The following is a 23,446-nucleotide window of genomic DNA, read 5'->3' as shown; positions in this document are numbered from 1 at the left end:
TTAATAGTTCAAATAATTTTTGGATTATTAAAAATCTACAGAATATCATAGCTTATTATTGTATAGTCTGTTAAGTTCTAGCTATGATTAATGTTTAAGAATTTCTGTAAATATGAATAAGAAGAGAGATTTGTTAGTGGTAGTCAGCTATGGATATTGATGAGCTTCTTGTTACTTGAGGAAGAAAAAAACAAGAAAAAAGATCAAAGATCATGCTGCTAATATCACCTCACAAAATACAATAATAAAGACCTAGATTACAGTATTGGACATTATTTGACAATTGTTATATATTTGCTATTACATATTATCTGTTTTATCCAATTATCTAGGCCTGCTTCTTACCCAGAGAAATTAAATATTACATTTAGTCAACATTGAACAATATGTAAAACAATATGCTTTCCTGGTCTTCTCCACCCTGCAATAAGCATGTGTATCCATTTATTTTTAGATGTACTTCAAAATATAACCAAAATGCTTCCTGAATCTAGGATATGATTATGATGGTGACAACAATGTCAATAATTTTACTACTTTGGAATCCTATCTTACATGGGGACCAGTTCTACATTTGGCCTGTAGGTTAAAAATTCTGTGCAGCTAAGATTATCTTTTAAATATTTTTGAATTATCCAATTAAGTCTACATGATTTGCATCAAAAACCCTGTATAATACTATGATAATGATGGTAACTAACAGATATCAGTGCTTACTGTGTACCACATTTTCTTCTAAGAAATTTGTATATACTTTATGCATATTTACTTATGTAACCTTCACCATAACTTATACTAAGGTGCTATTATATTCTGATTTTAAGGTCCACAGAAGTCAATTAATTTGCCTAAAATACAACAGATTTCAAATGGTGTTACTAGAGTTTGAAATAATAAAGTCTTGCTAAGACAGTATTATTACACATATAATAAACATATATTATATATAATGAACACATTAATGCACAATATATAATAAATATTATCAGTTTTTAAGTTCTAGAAGTACACCCAACACTGTGAATTAGAAACATTCATGTTATGAGAGACACTGGAAAAATTGATATTTAAAGAGAACAAGTAATTTGCTTTCTTCATCAGATGGTTACTCTGAGATAGATGCTCATCAAAAAGAGCAGAAAGAATTTTATGGTATATAAACTATGTCATAGGTATGGTCATTAACTTACTAGTAAGCCACATTCAAACATTAAGTTATATGCCTAATTAGTAAGAAGGAGGTAATTTGAATTCTATATAAAGGAAAACCAAACAAATTTATATCGGAACTGTTTTGGTTCTAAATTGACTATGAAAACAACTGGTTTAATAGAAGAAATAAACAAAAAAGAAGAAACTCACTGCTAGAAACAGTTATTAGTTGTAAATTTATAGATATATTTTTAATTAAAAGAAGTTTTGTTGTTGCTCAAGGCTGTCATAGGAAACATTTTTACTCTACATTTATTACATTCCAGAATTAACATGTACACACACACATATTACTCTAATTCTATACCCCAGAATTTTTTTAAATGATTTCTGAATGCAAGATTACAATAGGTTCGGCATAAACATTCAAGAAGGAAAACAAAACAAAAATTTCCTTGTACATGATTGTGTATCTTGTACAAACAACACTTCCCTCCAACAAGAAGTAGCTAAGCTGACTATAACAAAACAAAAATTCTGTTTGAAAGCATTAGAGAGCTACCAAGGTTGGTAGGCTTTAAAAAGCCAAGATTCTAGAAAGAAAGAATATACTCAGAAGTAAGACTCATATTCCACAGTATTTTGATTTGTAAACAGCACAGAATGAGGGACTGAGAAGCTCAGAAAAGTGTCTGCTAACCAAAGATTCTGCAGTCTCTTAGGACTGAGGAGATAGAAATTGAATTTCTGGGATATCAAGTCACCTAGGGCTAGAAGGACAAGATTTAAGAGAAAAAGGTAATATGGAGGACAGATTTACAAAGAGAGTCTCTCTGAAGGTCATAAGCCAATTCAAAGCAGCCACTAAGGGGCTGAGAGCCTAAATAGTGCTCAGCAATCTCACAGTGCTGGTCTGTGGGAAATAAGCAGAATAGAATTTAGGCTGCACCAAGAGGGTGACGATCTATTTAACACTTTAGGCTTTGAGTTGGAACCATTAATGAGACACAATCTAGGAACAACTGTGAATCAGATTTGGATCAGCCATCAATAGCTGAAGTCTAACTTCATATCATCCCAAATTTTGATAGATTTATTTTGTTAATGGTTTTGGGTAATTTTGCAAGGTCTATATGAAATCTGAAGTTAAACAATGTACTATTTATCTAGAGTTCAAAATAAATAACAAAGGAAACTTTGTAGAGATGATTACATGTATAAATATTATATAAATGTAAATATATGAAACCATATAAAATAAATATATCCTGAGGAAAAGAAAATATGTTTGATTTGTTACTGTTGCTATAATGTCTTGCAAATAAACATGTGATTTGATGTGAGACTGAACAAAACAAGTGCGACAATTTTCATAAAATAATTTTGCTAGGCCTGAAAAAATTTGGATTCTGAAAAACAAAATATTTTCTAGCAGCATCTGTTTTTAAATAAAACTCACTTAAGAAAAAGGAACTAAATTTTAAAAATGGATGCTGCTAGTAAATCTATTATAATTGGGAAAGTTAAATCTCAACATTTAAAACAAATCAATGTTTTCAAGAAAAATAACTGCAATCTCAACACTGATCAAATTATAAGATTATATTTACAAAATGGATTGTTCAATTTTAATTCTTTGAATTTCTGAAAGACTGTTACTGGTGTTTTAGAAGTAAAACATACTAACCTTCATAGAGAGTGTGGCTTAATGACTGGAGCTATAATCGAACACTACAAATTTAGAGCCATATTTTTACCTGTATCAACAATTTGATATATGAACTAAACCTTACTAGACTTCATAATCCATGATAGAATTTCTTTATTCACCAAATTTATCTGATTTCAAACTCTGAGTGTGATAATATTTTCAATAGTTATAACCTGATTAAATGATAAATTTACATATGATAAAATGTATAGAGCCTTTTTGTTTGCTATAGTCAATTATATGTCACACTTGTTAGTTCATTTACTAAAGATCCATGAGCACGCACAATATGCCATTTTGTTAGATTCAGGACAGATCCTATATTTAAGAAAGTTATTGGCCATTAGTGGAATACTGATGTGTAAAGAAATTAAGAATATGTTTAAGTTAAAATGATAAACGATTTTGGGAAAAAGTTGGGACACAATCAAAAGTGGTCAATCCAGGTAGACATCAGTGAAAATGGTGAAGTAGGTAGCTCAACAGATACACTAAAAATACTGAGCAAAAACTGTCAGAACCAACTTTGTCTGAAGTCTGAAAAATAGTCAAACGTTTATGGCAACAAAGCAAATAAATGCTAAATCAAGAAAAAGACCATTTAAAAATTGTTGGCAAGCTTTATAGCATTTTTACTTGCTCTAGTCCCACCTTCCACCCTAGCTTTGTGACAGTCTTAAAGTAGGGGTAGCCCATGTTCCCAGTGTAGGTCCCTGGTCTCTGGTTGTAGACAAAAATGCATTTGTTTGTAACTGTCTAGGAACTACACTGTTTTACCTACCTTGGAACTTTCTCAGGATGGAAGTGTGGCCACATAAGGGACATTCCTCAAGAACACTGTGAGGCAAATGAATGAACCAATGCAACCCTGAGCAGAAGTTTACAGTTGAGGAAAATAAACATGACAAACATTTCAGAGGACAAGCTTGAGAGAGTGTGTCTTTGGGAAATTAGAATACTGAAGGCACCATGTATACCAGGAAGTTTAAAAATCCATGCCTATGCCCAGAGAAGGATGCACACTCCGAGAGAACTGAGCTATACTTAATCTTTCAACTCTGACTGAAATTTAGTCTCAGGGAAAGCAGTGAGACTAAGGCAGAGTTTTACATGGCCTTCCTAAGCACTGAAGGAGTGCCCCATCTCAGAGCTAATTTGCAAATACTGAGAGACTTTTTTCTCATTTCTTTCTTTTTCTCCTCTTTCTTTTGTTTTTTGTCTTGTTTGGACTCCAACTGTTAAAGAAATCTCTGTCAAAACACTAGCTGACCACAAGCTGAAAAAACAGATTTCAGAGACTGCCCACAACAGAGTACAGATGTTTACAGAAAAAAAAGTTGCAAAAGGACAATCCTGAAATCAGCAAAACAATGTAACAAATCACCTATAATTGGTTGTTAAAGAGATTAACAGCCAATTTTTCAGCAGAAACCAAGGAGGCTAGAAGGCAGTGAGGGACATTTTTGAAGTGCAGAAAGAAAAAAACTGATATCTAGAAAAATTACCCTCCAGACTTAAAGAAAAAATTAAGGCATTCCCAGGTAAACAAAAGCTGAGTGACTTTGTTTCCAGTAGACCTGCTTTATAAGAACTGTTAAAGAAAATCCTTCAGGAATAAGTAAAAGGACACTAGATAGTAACTTGAAGGCAAATGAAGAAATAAAGAACACCAGTAAAAGTAACTACGTAAGTAAATTCAAAAGCCAGTATTACTGCATTTTTGGTTTGTAACTCCTTTTTTGCCATGTGATTTAAAGGACGAACGCACAAAACAATATTTACAAATCTATGTTAAGGGGCACACCATGCATAAAATATAATAATTTTGGCAACGTGAAGGGGGAGGAAAGGAGCTATATAAGAGCAAGGTTTGTGTACACTATGAAGCTAAAGAGGTATTAATTCAAAATAGATTGTTGTAAGTCTAAGAGGTCAAATATAGTCCCCAAGGTAACCACAAGGAAAATAGCTAAAAAATATGTAAAATAAAATAAGAAAGTAATTGAAATGGTACATACAAAAAGTTAAAATTAAAGACATTAGAAGTCCAGAATCGAGGAACTGAAAAACAAAAAAGGTATAGAAAAAAATAGCAAAATGGCATAAGTTGTTTTTTATTAGTAATTACTTTAAATATAAATAAATGAAACTCTCTTATTAAAAGGTAAATATCAGAAGAATGGATTTTTTTAAAAAAGAAAACAATCCGACTAAATGTCTCTACCTACAAGATACTTAAATCCAAATACAGGTTGACAGATAGGTTGACAGGTTGAATATGAAGAGATGGAATAAGCTATTCCATGCAAATAATAATCTAAAGAGGACTGTGTGGGCACACTAATATTAGACAAAACAGATTTTAAGTCAAAACTCTTACAACATACACATAAGGATATTATATATTGATAAAAGAGTCAATTCATCAAGAAGACAATACTTAAATATATATGCACCAAATAAGAGAGTTACAAAACATATTAAGTAAAAATTGTCAGACTTAAAGGAAGAAATAGTTCTATAATAATAGTTGGAGACTTCAATATTCTCAGGTAGACCATATGTTAGACCACAAAACAATCCTCAATAAATTTAAGCATAGAAATCATATAAAGTATTTCTCTGACCACAATGGAAAAAAACTAGAAATCAATGCCAGACAAAGCTATCTCAAGAAAACTATAGACAAATATCACTGATATATATAATTACAAAAATCATCAACAAAAAGTTAACAAACCAAAATCTAGCAGCATATTAAAATGATTATATATCATGGCAAGTGAGATTTGCCAGAAATATCTCAGAAATGCAAGGGTGGTTCAACAAAGAAAAGTCAATCATTGTAATACACTGCATTAACAGAAAAAAAGGAAAAAAGAAAACCAATAAAACATGATTATCTTAGAGTCTTCCAAAGAAACAGAACCAATAGGATATATATTGATGTATATAAAAGAAAATTTATTATAGGAATTGGCTCACATGGTTATGAAGATTGAGAAGTCTCATGATCTGCCATCTGAAAGCTGGAAAACAAGGAAAGGTAGGGATACAATTCGTTCTGAGTGCGAAGGCCTGAGAACTGGGGAGTAGGGGGAGTCGATAGTGTAAGTCCCAGTCTGAGTCCGAAGGCCCAAGAATCAGGAGGGCCAATGTCTGAGGACAGGAGAAGTTGGATGTCTCAGCTCAAACAGAGAGTGTAAATTCATCCTTCCTCCTCCTTTTTGTTCTATTCAGGACTTCAACAGATTGGATAATGCTCACCCACCTTGATGAGGGCAATAGTCCTCAGTCCACTGGTTCAAATACTAATCTCTTTCAGAGACACACTGACAGACACACCCAGAAATAATGTTTATCAGCTACCTGGGAATGGCTTAGCCCAGTCCATTTGACACAAAAAATTAGGCATTAAAATAATTATCCCAGTCGATGCAGAAAAATCATTTGAAAATATCCAATATGCATTTATAATAAAAACACTAAACAAATTAGGCATAGAAGGGAACTTCCTCAACCTCATTAAGGGCATTTAAGAAAAGTTTATGTATAATAACACTGAAAAACTGAAAGCCTCACTAAAATCAGAAAAAATTTAAGGATGCCCACTTTCACCACTTCTATTCATGATTATATTGGTAGTTCTAGCCAGCCAGAGCATTAGGCAAGAAAAAGAAATAAAATGCATCCAAAGTAGAAAGTAAAACTATTTGCAGACAACATAATCTATTTTTAAAAACCTAGGAATCTATAAAAAATACTATTACAGCTAATAAGCAAACTCAGCAAAGTGCAAGACACATGATCCATACACAAATACCAGTTATATTTCTGTACACTAGCAATGAACAATCCAAAAAAGGAAATTAATAAAACAACTTGATTCACAATAACATCTAAATGAATGAAATACCAGAAGTAAATTTATCCAGCCTAGTGAAGATTCATACACTAAAAACTACAAAACATTGCCAAAAGAAATTGAAGACCTTCACAAATAAAGACAACTGTGTTCATAGAATGGAAGAGCTAAGATGGCAACAGTACTCAAATATATCCACAGATTCAGTGATATAAATCTCTATTAAAATTTTAAGTCTTTTTTTTTTTTTCAGAGATGGAAAAGCTGGTCCTCAAATTTATATGGAATTACAGAGAGCTTCTTAAACAAAACTATCTTGAAAAAGAAGAAAAAGTGAGAGGACTCACACTTCCAGATTTCAAAATTTACTAAAAGCTACAGTTATCAGAAGAATGTGTTATTAGCATAGAAGAGACATATAGACCAATGGAACAGAATTGAGAGTCCAGAAATAAACCCATACATCTATGTCCAAGTAAACAATGGTGCCAAAACCATTCAATGAGAAAAAAAAATTAGTCTCTTTAACAAATGGTGACGGGACAACTGAATATACACATATAGAAGAATGAAGTTGGATCCCTATCTCACACCATATCCCAAGATTACTCAAAATGTATCATATATCTACATGTAACAGGTAAGACTACAAAATTCTTAGAAGAGAACATAAGGGTAAATCTTCATGACCTTGGGTTTGGCAACTGATTCTCTACATGACACAAATTGCTCAAGTTTAATGGCTTTTTTTAGGGGATAATGAAAATACCCTTGAAGTTGGTATAAATGATGAATACATAACATTGTGAATGTATTGAACGCCACTGAATTGTACAGTTAAAATGGTTAACTTAATGTTCAATGAATTTTACCTTAATACAAAAAAAAAAAAAAAAAAGTCAATCCAATCTGTGTCATGGGGAAAGGCTTCATTTAGTAGATATGCCTTAACTTGAGCCCTGAAAAATGAGGTGTGTACAAGGGAAAGGAGATGGGAATGTGGAGGAAGTGCAAGTGGGAAAAGGGTAGTGTAAAATATTCTTGGTTAAGAAGTCACCATGAGAAAATGCACAGAGGTCATTATCAATATACAATGTTAGAAGACGGCAAATGACTTTTGAGAAAAAAAATGAACAATTATGAAAGGGCCAACAGGATATCCAGAACTTCTTCACCATGCACAACAGTCTGGATATAACCTTTAATGTTTGGAAGTTACTGAATCATTGGTATAAGGGAAAAACATGGTCAAATTTGCCTTTCAATAAAGTTACTATGGAGACAGGGTGACTGGTGTAGTAAAAGGGAGCAAAACTGGAGATCATGAGAATAATTTCATTAGTTTGTGTGAGAGACACAATAATGAAGGCATAAACTATATCAGGAATCTTGGCGATTTTGATGATATTCAATTATGGGGGCCATGTGATTAATGTGACAGTTTAGAAGGATTTAGCTGGTAGGGGTATGAATTTGAAGCTAGAGGCAAAGAGAGACTATTATGGTGTTCTGAGATTGGTATATGAATTAGTGTGATGGAATTAAATAGAAAAGGACACATTTAACAGATGTTTCAAAGGAAGAAATAACAGTATTTTGGTAACAGTACAAATAAGAAATGAGATGAATAAATGTCAATGACTCCTTCAAAATTGCTAGTTTGTAAAACAGGGAAAATGATGATGAATTTAATATGGTGCAGAAGTGGAATTTTAATTGTTTAAGCTAGAGGACATACTTATCCCCATTACCTCTATTCCAATTTTAAAATAAAACATGATGTTGTAAAAAAAAAAGTAGTATGTTTAGATCCTGAGTGAACTTGAACAAGTTACTTATCCTCCAGGCTTCTATTTCTTATCTAGAGAATAGTTTCAAAATTGAAATTCTTGCCTTTCAGAAATGTGGGGGAGGGATGAGGGGTCATGTCAGTAAGATGTGTATACCAAATATGATAATAACTGCTAGTCGTAACTAGTATTATTGTTATGATGATAATTACTAGTTATGCTGAAAGGACCAGTGTTCAGGATTTAGAAACAGGGATAATGCTGTAAAATTTTTGTAGCAGGAAAAACTCTCATACATTTGCCCTCGACTCATATAATTCTTTTTACTCTGGGATACTTTTCTCAGTTACTTATCTTTTAGCATCTCAGGAAATTTTCCAGGCCCTATGATGCTCTTAGTGAATCAGGTCCTATTATGCTCTTAGTTACAAAATTTATACTAAGATGATCAAGTTGTCATATGTTCTAATTTTATCAACCTTACTCAAAATCTCTTCAGTCAGACAAGACAATGAAATTTGAGGTGATATTCAAGCACCCTCATTCATATTTAGACTGTTAATAGTATGTAAATGCAATGTCCTCATTCACGTGTTAATAGTATGTAAATGCCATGTCCTCATTCACGTTTAGACCTTCATCGGTAGTAAAAATAGAATTTTCCATGTTCATTGAAGGGATTGTGACTTAGTAGGGGAGGAGACTCCACGTAACTTGGCAAATCATATTTTGAAATGACAGTATTAATGTTTTCTTGCCTACATTTAATTTTAATCCATTAAAGTTAAAAGTAATAAAAATCAGTGATTATAGAAATTTAATATAAAGGCCAAAATGTACATGTTTTATAAAGCCTTACCTTCCAGAGATGCTTAGCAAAGTCAATTACCATAATAAAATTTATTTCTTTCTCCCAGAGAAAAAGATCACAACTAGAAACGATAAGTGGTATACTTAATGGTCAACTGCAAAGTACTATATGAGAATCAAATATTTGGCTCTGGAGTATTAAGCTCCCTGGATATTGCTAGACGACCTTTAAGAAAAATGAAAAAACTACCTGAAGATTTAATTTTAAAATTCAAAACAGAACATTACTAACGTGCTACTGCTTTCAAATTTCACTGGTCATATATACTAGATAGGAAATACGCTATAGAATAAAAAGTTTCATCCTAATCTTTCATGTTTTCTATAAAAGATAAAACAATCTTCCAAGCTTAAGGCTGTATATTTAAAGATAACGTTTAGTATTCTGAGTGATAAAAATGGAATTGCAAACATACTCTCTGCCAGGGTGTTTCTCTGGTAATAGAGATAAAAGATTGCCATGAGTGTAGTATCCTTCAGAAGGAAGTCTGATTCCAACATTGGGAGCAATTTTATTTTCCCCAGTCAAGTCAGAAAAATGTAAAATGTGTGGTGAATCCATTGCTAGAAAAATGGTTTAAATCAAGGCTCATAATCAAATCAAACATATTTGACTTTTATATTTTATAGTTAATTTTTTTACTTATAATCCGTAACCAGAAGGCAAAATTATACAAATAAATTTCAGACCAATTCTGCTTGCTGGTATGTTTTATTATTTTCTCCCAAAGTTGACAGATGACACTGTTGTCAATTTAAAACCAGCTTAAGTAGATATACAGTGGCCACCTCATTAATTCCACGTATAATTTGTCTTTCCTTTACATAAATCAAAGAGTGTTAGGACTAACTGAGATTTTATTCGTACCTAACTGCTTGGTGATTATAATATTTATATGCTGTTTTAATTTTATTGAAACCATTAATAATCAACACTAATTTTGAGCATGCATTTTAATTTTCTCTAAGAATGCAAATATATATACATATATATGCATATACATATACATATACATACATACATACACACACACACACATATATATATATATATATATCAGACCCTGAGCAATATTTATTATAGAAATATGAAAGGGATTAGAGATGACCCTGTAGAAATTCCACCTGCATTGTAAGATTTTAAAATAACTATGATTTATATGTTAAGAGCTCTGATGGAAAAGGTAGAGTTTTCAAGGTCAGATAGGTAATTTTAACAGAGACATGAAAATCATAAGAAATAATCAAATGGAAATGCTAGAAATAAAAAAATACAGCAACAGAAAAAAGAATGATGTCAGTGGACTCATAACAGTCTAATATATGTAATTGAAATCTCAGAAGAAGAGAGAAAGGGCAAAATAAATATTTGAAGAAATAACAGATGATAACTTTTACAAAATTAATAATAGGAACCTCACAGAACCAAGAAACTCAGATAACTCCAAACAGGATTTAAAAAACAAACCAAACAAAACAACAAATAACCTCAGCATATCTAGGCATATCATATATAAACTGCTCACAACCCAAGTGAAAGAGAAAATCTTTGAGACAGTCACAGAAACAAAATGCATTACATACAGGCAAATAAAAAGAACGATTATAGCAGATTTTTTCATTTACAAATGATAATGGAAGGAATTTTTCACCAGCAGAATTGGACTGTAGAAAATATTAGTGAAAGTTCTTTTAGGCAGTTAGAAATTGGATACAAACCTGGACCCCTATAAAGAAATAAAGAGTGCTAGAAGCGAAATAAGTGGAGATAACCACAAATTTCCTTTTTTCTTAATTTTCAATGCATGTAAAGATAATTGACTCTCTAAAGTAAAATAGTCATGCTTTAATGTATATTTATAGCACAAGTATAACCAAAATGTGTAACAAGAGTAGCACAAAAGTTGTAAGGGAAGAATTGAGAGTATACTGTAAACTGCTTAAACTATAATGAAGTGGTGTTATAATATTATTTGAAGGTAGACTCATTCATAAAGAAGTAAATAATAAGGAAACCACTAAAAACTTCTAAAAAAATATCAAGTAAAATGATTATGGGAGTTAAAATGAAGTGCTAAAATTAGTTCATTAAAAAGATCACAGAAAAACAGGGGGAAAAATTCAATAATGACTTGATGGAAGAAATAGAAAACAGCTAGCAAGATGGTAGATTTTAATCCAACAACATCTATAATTACAATAAATGTTATAGACTAAAAAAACTGTTAAAATACAGAAATCATCAGATGAAAATCAAGAAATAAAAAAGTTAAACCTAACTACATTTGTCTATTTGATCACACACACACACATACAAACACACATACATATATATCCCACAACACACATTTCAAATATAAAGACATTAAAAGTAAAAGAGTGGAAAAGTATATATTAAACCAACAGTAATCAAGAGAAAGTAGGAATAGTTATATTAACATCAGATTAAATGGATTTCAGCACAGAAAGATCCCCTAGGATAAAGGAGAATAGTAGGTAAAGATAAAGATATCAATCAGCCAAAAATCCATAACAATCCTAAATGTATATAACTTAACATCAGAGCTCTAGAAAAACAATAATGATACAGAAGACCTGAAAATCACTATCAGCCAGCTTGATCTAACTGACATTTATAGAGCCCAACAGGAACAGAGTATATATTTACATCAAGGGCACATGGAACATTCACTAAGATAGACCATATTCTGCTCCATATAACAAACCACACATTTAAAAATGAATTGGAATTAATCAATGTATGTTCTAGAGATAATAATGGAATTAAATGCAAAATTAACAAAAAGAAGTTAGCTAAAAACTACCTGCAATATTTGGAAATTAAACAGAACACTTCTAAATAATGAATGAATCAAGGAGGAACAAAAAGAAAATTGGAAAATATTTTAGTTTAATAAGAACTAAATACATATTAAAATTTTGGGAATGCATCTAAAGCAGTGTTTAGAGGAATATTTGTGTCATTAAATACTTGTATGAGAGAAGAATTAAGATCTATCAATAATCTACCAGTCAAAAAAATTTTTAAAGAAAAATAAATCTAAAAGCAAGTGTAAGGAAGAAAATAATAAAATTGACAACTGAAAAACAATAGAGAAAATAAATAAAACAAAACCTATGTGTTTGAAAATATCAACAACATTGATAATAAACCTGACTATGAAAAAAAAAGAAAGCATAAATAACAAGTGTCAGGAAAGAGAAGATCAACACAGACCTGAAAGTTAAGGGTATGGTACAATTCCAGGACAATAAACGGATGAAACGGCCAAATTACTTGATAAAACTGCTATAGCTCACTAAGAAGAAGTGAAGAGGCTAAATTGCCCTTTATCTTTTAAAGAAACTGAATTTGCAGTTAAAACCTTTCCAACAAAGAAAACTCGAGGCCATATAACTGCTGCCAAATACTTAAGGAAAAAAAAAGAATAGTAATAATTCTACACAAACTCTTCAGAATATAAAAGATAACAGAACACTCCTTAATTCACTGTAGGAAGCTGCATTATCCTGATAACAAAAGTAGACAGAAACATGACAGAAAAATAATTCTACAGGCTAAAATTATTCAATAATATGTTAGCTCAGGACTTCCCTGGTGGTGAGGTGGTTAAGAATCCACCTGCCAATGCAGGGGACACTGGTTCGAGCCCTGGTCTGGGAAGATCCCACATGCCGCGGAGCAACTAAGCCCATGTGCCACAACTACTGAGCCTGCGCTCTAGAACATGCAAGACACAACTACTGAAGCCCGCCTGCCTAGAGCCCATGCTCCACAACAAGAGAAGCCACCGCAACGAGAAGCCCGCGCACCGCAATGAAGAGTAGCCCCTGCTCACTGCAACTAAAGCACGTGTGCAGCAAAGACAACCCAACACAGCCAAAAATAAATAAATTAATAATAAAAACATAATATGTTAGCTAATTGCATCCAGCAATAAAGAAAAAGAATAGTACATCATGACTAAGTGGCTTTAATCCAAGTGTTAAGTATAGCCCTTGCCTATACTTCATCTGCTTCTGCTGCACTGAAACATCTCCCTCAACTACCACTGAAGCCTTATAAATGTTTCCCTGTGACCAGCCGATAAATGAGAAAAATCTTAGGATTGGCTTAGAAATAGTTCAATATGATATGTTAGTTTAAGCCAAAAATTGACTACTGTCCTGCTAAGGTCCCATTCAAGAGGGCTCTAATAGTGAATGATGAGAGAAAAGTGCCCAGGCTAAAGACAGCAATACTCTTGCATGTATACTTTCTGTGGAGGAATACTGGCCTGAAATAAGGATATACAGGGTGCCATGGCTAGTCGATCAAGGGCCTGAAAGAGTGGAATTAGGAAAATTAAAGACGAAGAAGTATGAAAAATAGATGCATATATGGACTCATGTGAGTGTGCACTGGGTGTGAAACTCTGTCTCATGTCAATATGCATGAGAGAGTGTAGGGGAGACACTAAGAAACCAAGTGGACAGGGTGACTTGATAAAAGAATATCAAAGAAATTCTGCCCTCAGCCACCCTAATGGAATAAAGAATAGAGCAGCCATGGTGCCAACACCTGGGGCCAAGCTTGAGACCAAAAGTATGCACTTTCTCTTTTTTGAAGCTGAGGTAGCGTCTGCCCCTACTGAATGTCTGATCCTCCATCAATGGAGAGCAGATCTGAGTCCTTGCTATAATACAATCACAGTTGGAGACCACATAGCTATTTGATGTCAAGAAGAATATATTGGACCTCTTCAACCCTGGGGAGCAAAGCCATTTGTCTTTCATGGAAGTGAGACTAATTACAGACACAAATTACAGCCTTTCCTACTCACAGCGCTTCAGGCAGCATCACTATCCACTGGTGTTCAGAATGCCTGATTTATAAGCATGGAATTTGGTATCTAACATTTTTGTGTCTAAGATTTTATGTAAAGGATGTAGGATATTCAGAACCATTGGCTGTATCATATCCCGCATGGCCTTAAAACAATCAGCTTCATAAAATATTGGAATGGGTTATTAATGGATCAAGTAAGATGCCAGCATGGGACTGGCATTTAATTTGTGGGCTTTGTCCTTTAAGATAAAACAATGGTCAATGTAGATTGCTGAGTTGCAAACAGCTACAAATATGGATATAGAAATTGAGGGGTAGAAATAGGATTGGTCTCTTCTACCATCATTCCACTGACTCAATTATAGGTTTTGTGTCTCCTGTCCTTACAACTATAGGATATTTTGGATTAGAGATCCTGTTTTCTAGATCGTGGGACCTTAACCAGATTACAAGTAAAGGATTCTGATGAACCTAAAATTCAGAGGATGAACATATGAACATCCATATAACTGCCACTTATTCAATTTGGACCTCTCATGCCAATAAACCATCAAAGGAAATCTATGCTATTTGGGGTATCAAACTAGGTATCATAAAGATTTAGATTTGATGCTATATGGGGAAAGTAGAATAAGTCTGAAACTTGGAAGATTCACTAAGTCATCTCTTATTGATTTCACATTTGGGGATAAGAGTGAAGTTTCAACTGCAACTTGGTAAAGGGCAGGGAAACCAAAGGCTTAAATTTCTTAGAAATGAAAGTTTGGGTCACCTCAACAGATAAGCTGAAGTGTTAGCTGAGGGTGAGGGAAACAGAGAATGGGCAGTAGAAGAGGGAGATGATGAATATCAATTATGTTTCCAGAAGCAGCTGTACAGGAAAAGATCTTAGCCTATTCCTCACAGTCTCCTAGATAACAAGTTTTTAAGAGATGAGTTCCAACCATCATCTTAAGAGTTAGTGACAGAGTAAGTTTAATGTGAAATATGAGAAGTTCTGAGCATGGCAAAAAAAAGCACAGTACCAGATGCTTTATGTACCTCATGTTATGTCCTCTAACCTATCTCTGATTTCTGCTACAACTATGGTAAGCAGTCAGTGCAGGTCACAGGCCTACCTTAAGTCTATGCTGCTGGTCTCTCCCAATTTCTATTGCAAAGACTACGCTATATTGGTGAGAACCCTCCTGGTCCTTTCACAAAAGGAAAGTTAAAAATACAATACAGGGGGAGACCTTCAAGATGGTGGAGGAGTAAGACATGGAGATCACCTTCCTCCCCACAAATACATCAGAAATACATCTACATGTGGAACAACTCCTACAGAATACCTACTGAACGCTGGCAGAAGACCTCAGACTTCCCAAAACGCAAGAAACTCCCCACGTACCTGGGTAGGGCAAAAGAAAAAACAAAAAGCAGAGACAAATGAACAGGGACAGGACCTGCACCTCGGGGAGGGAGCTGTGAAGGAGGAAAGGCTTCCACACACTAGGAAGCCCCTTCGCGGGCAGAGACCGCGGGTGGTGGAGGGGGGAAGCTTCGGAGCCACGGAGGAGAACGCAGCCACAGGGGTGCGGAGGGCAAAGCGGAGAGATTCCCGCACAGAGGATCGGTGCCAACCAGCACTCACCAGCCTGAGAGGCTTGTCTGTTCACCTGCCGGGGCAGGCGGGGGCTGGGAGCTGAGGCTCGGGCTTCGGAGGTCGGATCCCAGGGAGAGGACTGGGGTTGGCTGCGTGAACGCAGCCTGAAGGGGGCTAGTGCACCACAGCTAGCCAGGAGGGAGTCGGGGGAAAAGTCTGGACCTGCCTAAGAGGCAAGAGACCATTGTTCAGGGGTGCATGAGGAGAGGGGATGCAGAGCACCGCCTAAACGAGCTCCAGAGATGGGCGCGAGCCGCGGCTATCAACACGGATACCAGAGACGGGCATGAAACGCTAAGGCTGCTGCTGCCACCACCAAGAAGCCTGTGTGCAAGCACAGGTCACTCTCCACACCTCCCTTCCCGGGAGCCTGTGCAGCCCGCCACTGCCAGGGTCCCGTGATCCAGGGACAACTTCCCCGGGGAATGCACGGCGCGCCTCAGGCTGCTGCAATGACACGACGCCTCTGCCGCTGCAGGCTCGCCCCGCCTCCTCCGTACCGCTCCCTCCCCCTGGTCTGAGTGAGCCAGAGCCCTCGAAGCAGCTGCTCCTTTAACCCCGTCCTGTCTGAGCAAAGAACAGATGCTCTCAGGTGACCTAAATGCAGAGGCTGGGCCAAATCCAAAGCTGAACCCCAGGAGCTGTGGGAACAAAGAAGAGAAAGGGAACTCTCTCCCAGCAGCCTCAGGAGCAGCAGGTTAAATCTCCACAATCAACTTGATGTACCTGCATCTGTGGAATACCTGAATAGACAACGAACCATCCCAAAATTGAGGCGGTGAACTTTAGGAGCAACTGTAGACTTGGGGTTTGCTTTCTATGCCAAATTTGTTTCTGGTTTTATGTTTATCTTAGTTTAGTATTTGGAGTTTATTATCATTGGTAGATTTGTTTATTGACTTGGTTGCTCTCTTCCTCCTATTCTTTCTTTAATGTATAAGTATATATTTTTTTTTCCTTTTTCTCTTTTTATGAGTGTGTATGTGTATGCTTCTTTGTGTGATTTTGTCTGTATAGCTTCACTTTTACCATTTGTCCTAGGGTTCTGTCTGTCCTTTTTTTTTGTTTTTCTTAGTATAGTTTTTAGCGCTTGTTATCATTGGTGGATTTGTTTTTTGGTTTGCTTGCTCTCTTCTTTATTTATTTATTTTATTATTTTTTAATTTTTTAATTTTTAATAATTATTTTTATTTTTTATTTTAATAACTTTATTTTCCTTTATTTTTTCTTTCTTTCTTTTTACCCTCTCTTTTCTTCTGAACCATGTGGCTGACACGGTCTTGGTGCTCCGGCTGGGTGTCAGGCCTGTGTCTCTGAGGTGGGAGAGCCGAATTCAGGACATTGGTCCACTAGACACCTCCCAGCTCCATGTAATATCAAATGGCGAAAGCAGTCCCAGAGATCTCCATCTCAATGCTAAGACGCAGCTCCACTCAATGACCAGCAAGCTACAGTGTTGGACACCATATGCCACACAACTAGCAAGACAGGAACACAACCACACCCATTAGCAGAGACGTTGCCTAAAACCTTAATAAGGTCACAGACACCCCAAAACACAACACCGGCGTGGTCCTGCCCACCAGAAAGACAAGTTCCAGCCTTATCCACCAGAACAGAGTCACCAGTCCCCTCCACCAGGAAGCCTACACAATCCACTGAACCAACCTTAGCCAATGGGGGCAGACACCAAAAACAACAGAAACTATGAATGTGCAGCCTGCAAAAAGGAGACCCCAAACACAATAAGTGAAGCAAAATGAGAAGACAGAGAAAAACACAGCAGATGAAGGAGCAAGGAAAAACCCCACCAGAACAAACAAATGAAGAGGAAATACACAGTCTACCTGAAAAAGAATTCAGAGTAATGACAGTAAAGATGATCCAAAAACCTGGAAATAGAATGGAGAAAATACAAGAAATGTTTAACAAGGACCTAGAAGAAGTAAAGAGCAAACAAACAATGATAAACAACACAATAAATGAAATTAAAAATTCTCTAGAAGAAATCAATAGCAGAATAACTAGGCAGAAGAACAGGTAAGTGACCTGGAAGATAAAATAGTGGAAATAACTACTGCAGAGCAGAATAAAGATAAAAGAATGAAAAGAATTGAGGACACTTGGAGAACTCTGGGACAACATTAAACACACCAACATTCGAATTATAGGGGTCCCAGAAGAAGAGAAAAAGAAAGGGATTGAAAAAATATTTGAACAGATTATAGTTGAAAACTTCCCTAATATGGGAAAAGAAACAATTAATCAAGTCCAGGAAGCACAGAGAGTCTCATACAGGATAAATCAAGGAGAAACACACCAAGACGCATACTAACCAAACTATCAAAAATTAAATACAAAGAAAAAGTATTAAAAGCAGCAAGTGAAAACCAGCAATTAACATACAAGGGAATCCCCATAAGGTTAAGAGCTGATCTTCCAGCAGAAACTCTGCAAGCCAGAAGGGAGTGGCAAGACATATTTAAAGTGATGAAAGGGAAAAACCTAAAACAAAGACTAGTCTACCCATCAAGGACCTCATTCAGATTCGATGGAGAAATTAAAACCTTTACAGATAAGCATAAGATAAGAGAATTCAGCACCACCAAACCAGATCTACAACAAATGCTAAAGGAACTTCTCTAGGCAGGAAACACAAGAGAAGGAAAAGATGTAAAATGACAAACCCAAAACAATTAAGAAAATGATAATAGGAACATACACATCGATAATTACCTTAAATGTAAATGAATTAAATGCTCCAACCAAAAGACAAAGACTGGCTGAATGAATACAAAAACAATACCCATATACATGCTGTCTACAAGAGACCCACTTCAGACCTAGGGACACATACAGTCTGAAACTGAGAGGATAGAAAAAGATATTCTATGCAAATGGAAATCAAAAGAAAGCTGGAGTAGCAATTCACATATCAGACAAAATAGACTTTAAAATAAAGACTATTGCAAGAGACAAAGAAGGACACTAAGTAATGATCAAGGGATCAATCCAAGAAGAAGATATAACAATTGTAAATATGTATGCACCCAACATAAGAGCCCCTCAATACGTAAGGCAAATGCTAGCAGCCATAAAAGGGGAAATCGACAGTAACACAATCAGAGTAGGGGACTTTAACAGCCCACTTTCACCAACGGACAGAACATCCAAAATGAAAATAAATAAGGAAACACAAACTTTAAAAGATACATTAAACAAGATGGACTTAATTCATATTTATAGGACATTCCATCTAAAAACAACAGAATACACTTTTTTCTCAAGTGCTCATGGAACATTCTCCAGGATAGATCATATCTTGGGTCACAAATCAAGCCTTGGTAAATTTAACAAAATTGAAATCGTATCAAGTATCTTTTCCAACCACAACACTATGAGACTAGATAGCAACTACAGGAAAAAAAATGTGTGAAAAACACGAACACATGTATGCTAAACAACTAAATAAGCAAGAGATCACTGAAGAAATCAAAGAGGAAATCAAAAAATAACTAGAAACAAATGACAATGAAAACACGACCACCCAAAACCTATGGGATGCAGCAAAAGCAGTTCTAAGAGGGAAGTTTAGAGCAATACAATCCTAGCTCAAGAAACAAGAAACACCTCAAACAAACAACCTAGCCTTACACCTAAAGCAATTAGAGAAAGAAGAATAAAAACCTCCCAGAGTTAGCAGAAGGAAAGAAATCATAAAGATCAGATCAGAAATAAAAAGAGATGAAGGAAAAAATGGCAAAGATCAATAAAACTAAAAGCTGGTTCTTTGAGAAGATAAACAAAATTGATAAACCATTAGCCAGACTCATCAAGAAAAAAAGGGAGAAGACTCAAGTCAATAGAATTAGAAAGGAAAAAGGAGAAGTAACAACTGACACTGAAGAAATAAAAAGGATCATGAGAGATTACTACAAGCAACTCTATGCCAATAAAATGGACACCTGGAAGAAATGGACAAATTCTTAGAAAAGCACAACCTTCCAAGACTGAACCAGGAAGAAACAGAAAATATAAAGAGACCAATCACAAGCACTGAAATTCACACTGTGATTAAAAATCTTCCAACAAACAAAAGCCCAGGACCAGATGGCTTCACAGGTGAACTCTATCAACCACTTAGAGAAGAGCTAACACCTATCCTTCTCAAACTCCTCCAAAACACAGCAGAAGGAGGAACACTCCCAAACTCATTCTACGAGGCCACCATCACCCTGATACCAAAACCAGACAAAGATGCCACAAAAAAAACAAAACTTCAGGGCAATATCACTGATGAACATAGATGCAAAAATCCTCAACAAAATACTAGCAAACAGAATCCAACAGCACATTAAAAGGACCATATACCATGATCAAGTGGGGTTTATCCCAGGAATGCAAGGATTCGTCAATATATGCAAATCAAACAATGTAATACACCATATTAACAAATTGAAGGAGAAAAACCATATGATCTCAATAGATGTAGAAAAAGCTTTCAACAAAATTCAACACCCATTTATGATAAAAACCCTCCAGAAACTAGGCATACAGGGAACTTACCTCAACATAATAAAGGCCATATATGGCAAAGCACGCCAACATTGTTCTCAATAGTGAAAAACTGAAACCATTTCCTGTAAGATCAAGAACAACACAAGGTTGCCAACTCTCACCACTATTATTCAACATAGTTTTGGAAGTTTTAGCCACAGCCAACAGAGAAGAAAAAGAAATAAAGAATCCAAATTGGAAAAGAAGAAGTAAAGCTGCCACTGTTTGCAGATGACATGATACTATACATAGAGAATCCTAAAGATGCTACGAGAAAACTACTAGAGCTAATCGATGAATTTGGTAAAGTAGCAGGATACAAAATGAATGCACAGAAATCTTTTGCATTCCTATACAGTAATGATGAAAAATCTGAAAGAGAAATTAAGGAAACACTCCCGTTTAACACTGCAACAAAAACAATAAAATACCTAGGTATAAACCTACCTAAGGAGACAAAAGACCTGTATGCAGAAAACTACAAGACACTGATGAAAGAAATTAAAGATGATACCAATAGATGGAGAGGTATACCATGTTCTTGGATTGGAAGAATCAACATTGTGAAAATGCCTATACTACCCAAAGCAATCTACAGATTCAATGCAATCCCTATCAAACTACCAATGGCATTTTTCACAGAACTAGAACAAAAAATTTCATTATTTTTATAGAAACACAAAAGACCCCGAATAGCCAAAGCAATCTTGAGAAAGAAAAACAGAGCTGGAGGAATCAGGCTCCCTGACTTCAGACTATACTACAAAGCTACAGTAATCAAGACAGTATGGCACTGGCATAAAATAGAAATATAGATCAATGGAACAGGATAGAAAGCCCAGAGATAAACCCACGCACATATGACCACCTTATTTTTAAATAAGGAGCCAAGAATATACAATGGAGAAAAGACAGCCTCTTCAATAAATGGTGCTGGGAAAACTGGACAGCGACATGTAAAAGAATGAAGTTAGAACACTCCCTAACACCATACACAAATATAATCTCAAAATGGATTAAAGACCTAAATGTAAAGCAAGACACTATAAAACTCTTAGAGAAAAACATAGGCAGAACACTTTATGACATAAATCACAGCAAGATCCTTTTTGACCCACCTCCTAGAGAAATGGAAATAAAAACAAAAATAAACAAATGGGACCTAATGAAACTTACGTAAAAGCTTTTGCACAGCAAAGGAAAACATAAACAAAACGAAAAGACAACCCTCAGAATGGGAGAAAATATTTGCAAACGAAGCAACTGACAAAGGATTAATCTCCAAAATTTAGAAGCAGCTCATGCAGCTCAATATCAACAAAACAAACAACCCAATTCAAAAATGGGCAGAAGACCATAATAGACATTTCTCCAAAGAAGATATACAGATTGCCAACAAACACATGAAAGAATGCTCAACATCACTAATCATTTAAGAAATGCAAATCAAAACTACAATGAGGTATCACCTCACACCAGTCAGAATGGCCATCATCAAAAAATCTACAAACAATAAATGCTGGAGAGGGTGTGCCGAAAAGGAAACCCTCTTGCAATGCTGGTGGGAATGTAAATTGATACAGCCACTATGGAGAACAGTATGGAGGTTCCTCAAAAAACTAATAATAGACAGCAACAGTCAGCTCTACCCACCACCAGAGCCTCCCATCAAGCCTCTTAGATAGCCTCAACCACCAGAGGGCAGACAGCAGAAGCAAGAAAAACTACAATCCTGCAGCCTGTGGACCAAAAACCACAGTTACAGAAAGACAGACAAGATGAAAAGGAAGAGGGCTATGTACCAGATGAAGGAACAAGAAAAAACCCCAGAAAAACAACTAAATGAAGTGGAGATAGGCAACCTTCCAGAGGAAGCATTCAGAATAATGATAGTGAAGATGATCCAGGACCTCGGAATAAGAATGGAGGCAAAGATTGAGAAGATGCAAGAAATGATTAACAAAGACCTAGCAGAATTAAAGAACAAACAAACAGAGATGACCAATACAATAACTAAAATGAAAACTACACTAGAAGGAATCAATAGCAGAATAACTGAGCAGAAGAACGGATAAGTGACCTGGAAGACAGAATGGTGGAATTCACTGCTGCTGAACAGAATAAAGAAAAAAGAATGAAAAGAAATGAAGACAGCCTAAGAGACCTCTGGGACAACATTGAACGCAACAACATTCGCATTATAGGGGTCCCAGAAGGTGAAGAGAGAGAGAAAGGACCAGAGAAAATATTTGAAGAGATTATAGTCGAAAACTTCCCTAACATGGGAAAGGAAATAGCCACCCAAGTCCAGGAAGCGCAGAGAGTCCCATACAGAATAAATCCAAGGAGAAACACGCTGAGACACATAGTAATCAAAGTGGCAAAAATTAAAGACAAAGAAACATTATTGAAAGCAGCAAGGGAAAAACGACAAATAACATACAAGGGAACTCCCATAAGGTTAACAGCTGATTTCTCAGCAGAAACTCTGCAAGCCAGAAGGGAGTGGCATGATATACTTAAAGTGATGAAAGGGAAGAACCTACAACCAAGATTACTCTACCCAGCAAGGATCTCATTTAGATTTGATGGAGAAATCAAAAGCTTTAGAGACAAGCAAAAGCTAAGAGAATTCAGCACCACCAAACCAACTCTACAACAAATGCTAAAGGAACTTCTCTAAGTGGGAAACACAAGAGAAGAAAAGGACCTACAAAAACAAACCCAAAACAATTAAAAAAATGGTCATAGGAACATACATATCGATAATTACCTTAAACGTGAATGGATTAAATGCCCCAACCAAAAGACATAGACTGGCTGAATGGATACAAAAACAAGACCCATATATATGCTGTCTACAAGAGACCCACTTTAGACCTAGGGACACATACAGACTGAAAGTGAGGGGATGGAAAAAGATATTCCATGCAAATGGAAATCAAAAGAAAGCTGGAGTAGCTATACTCATATCAGATAAAATAGACTTTAAAATAAAGAATGTTAA

The 23,446-nt window shown here is 35.4% G+C and overlaps 1 long non-coding RNA gene and 1 pseudogene across 2 annotated transcripts in view; both read right to left on the bottom strand.

Moving 5' to 3' along the window:
• The window catches only part of LOC309632663 (protein ILRUN pseudogene), a 228,144-nt pseudogene that overhangs the window by 139,443 nt on the left and 65,255 nt on the right, over nt 1-23,446 (bottom strand). The gene's annotated exons all lie outside the window — the stretch shown is intronic.
• The window catches only part of LOC309631828, a 59,251-nt gene that overhangs the window by 26,618 nt on the left and 9,187 nt on the right, over nt 1-23,446 (bottom strand). The window lies entirely within an intron of this gene.

This window comes from Balaenoptera borealis, assembly GCF_965194805.1.
Source record: "Balaenoptera borealis genome assembly, chromosome: 7".
Lineage (NCBI taxonomy): Eukaryota > Metazoa > Chordata > Mammalia > Artiodactyla > Balaenopteridae > Balaenoptera > Balaenoptera borealis.
This window is presented reverse-complemented; position numbering and strand designations above follow the sequence as displayed.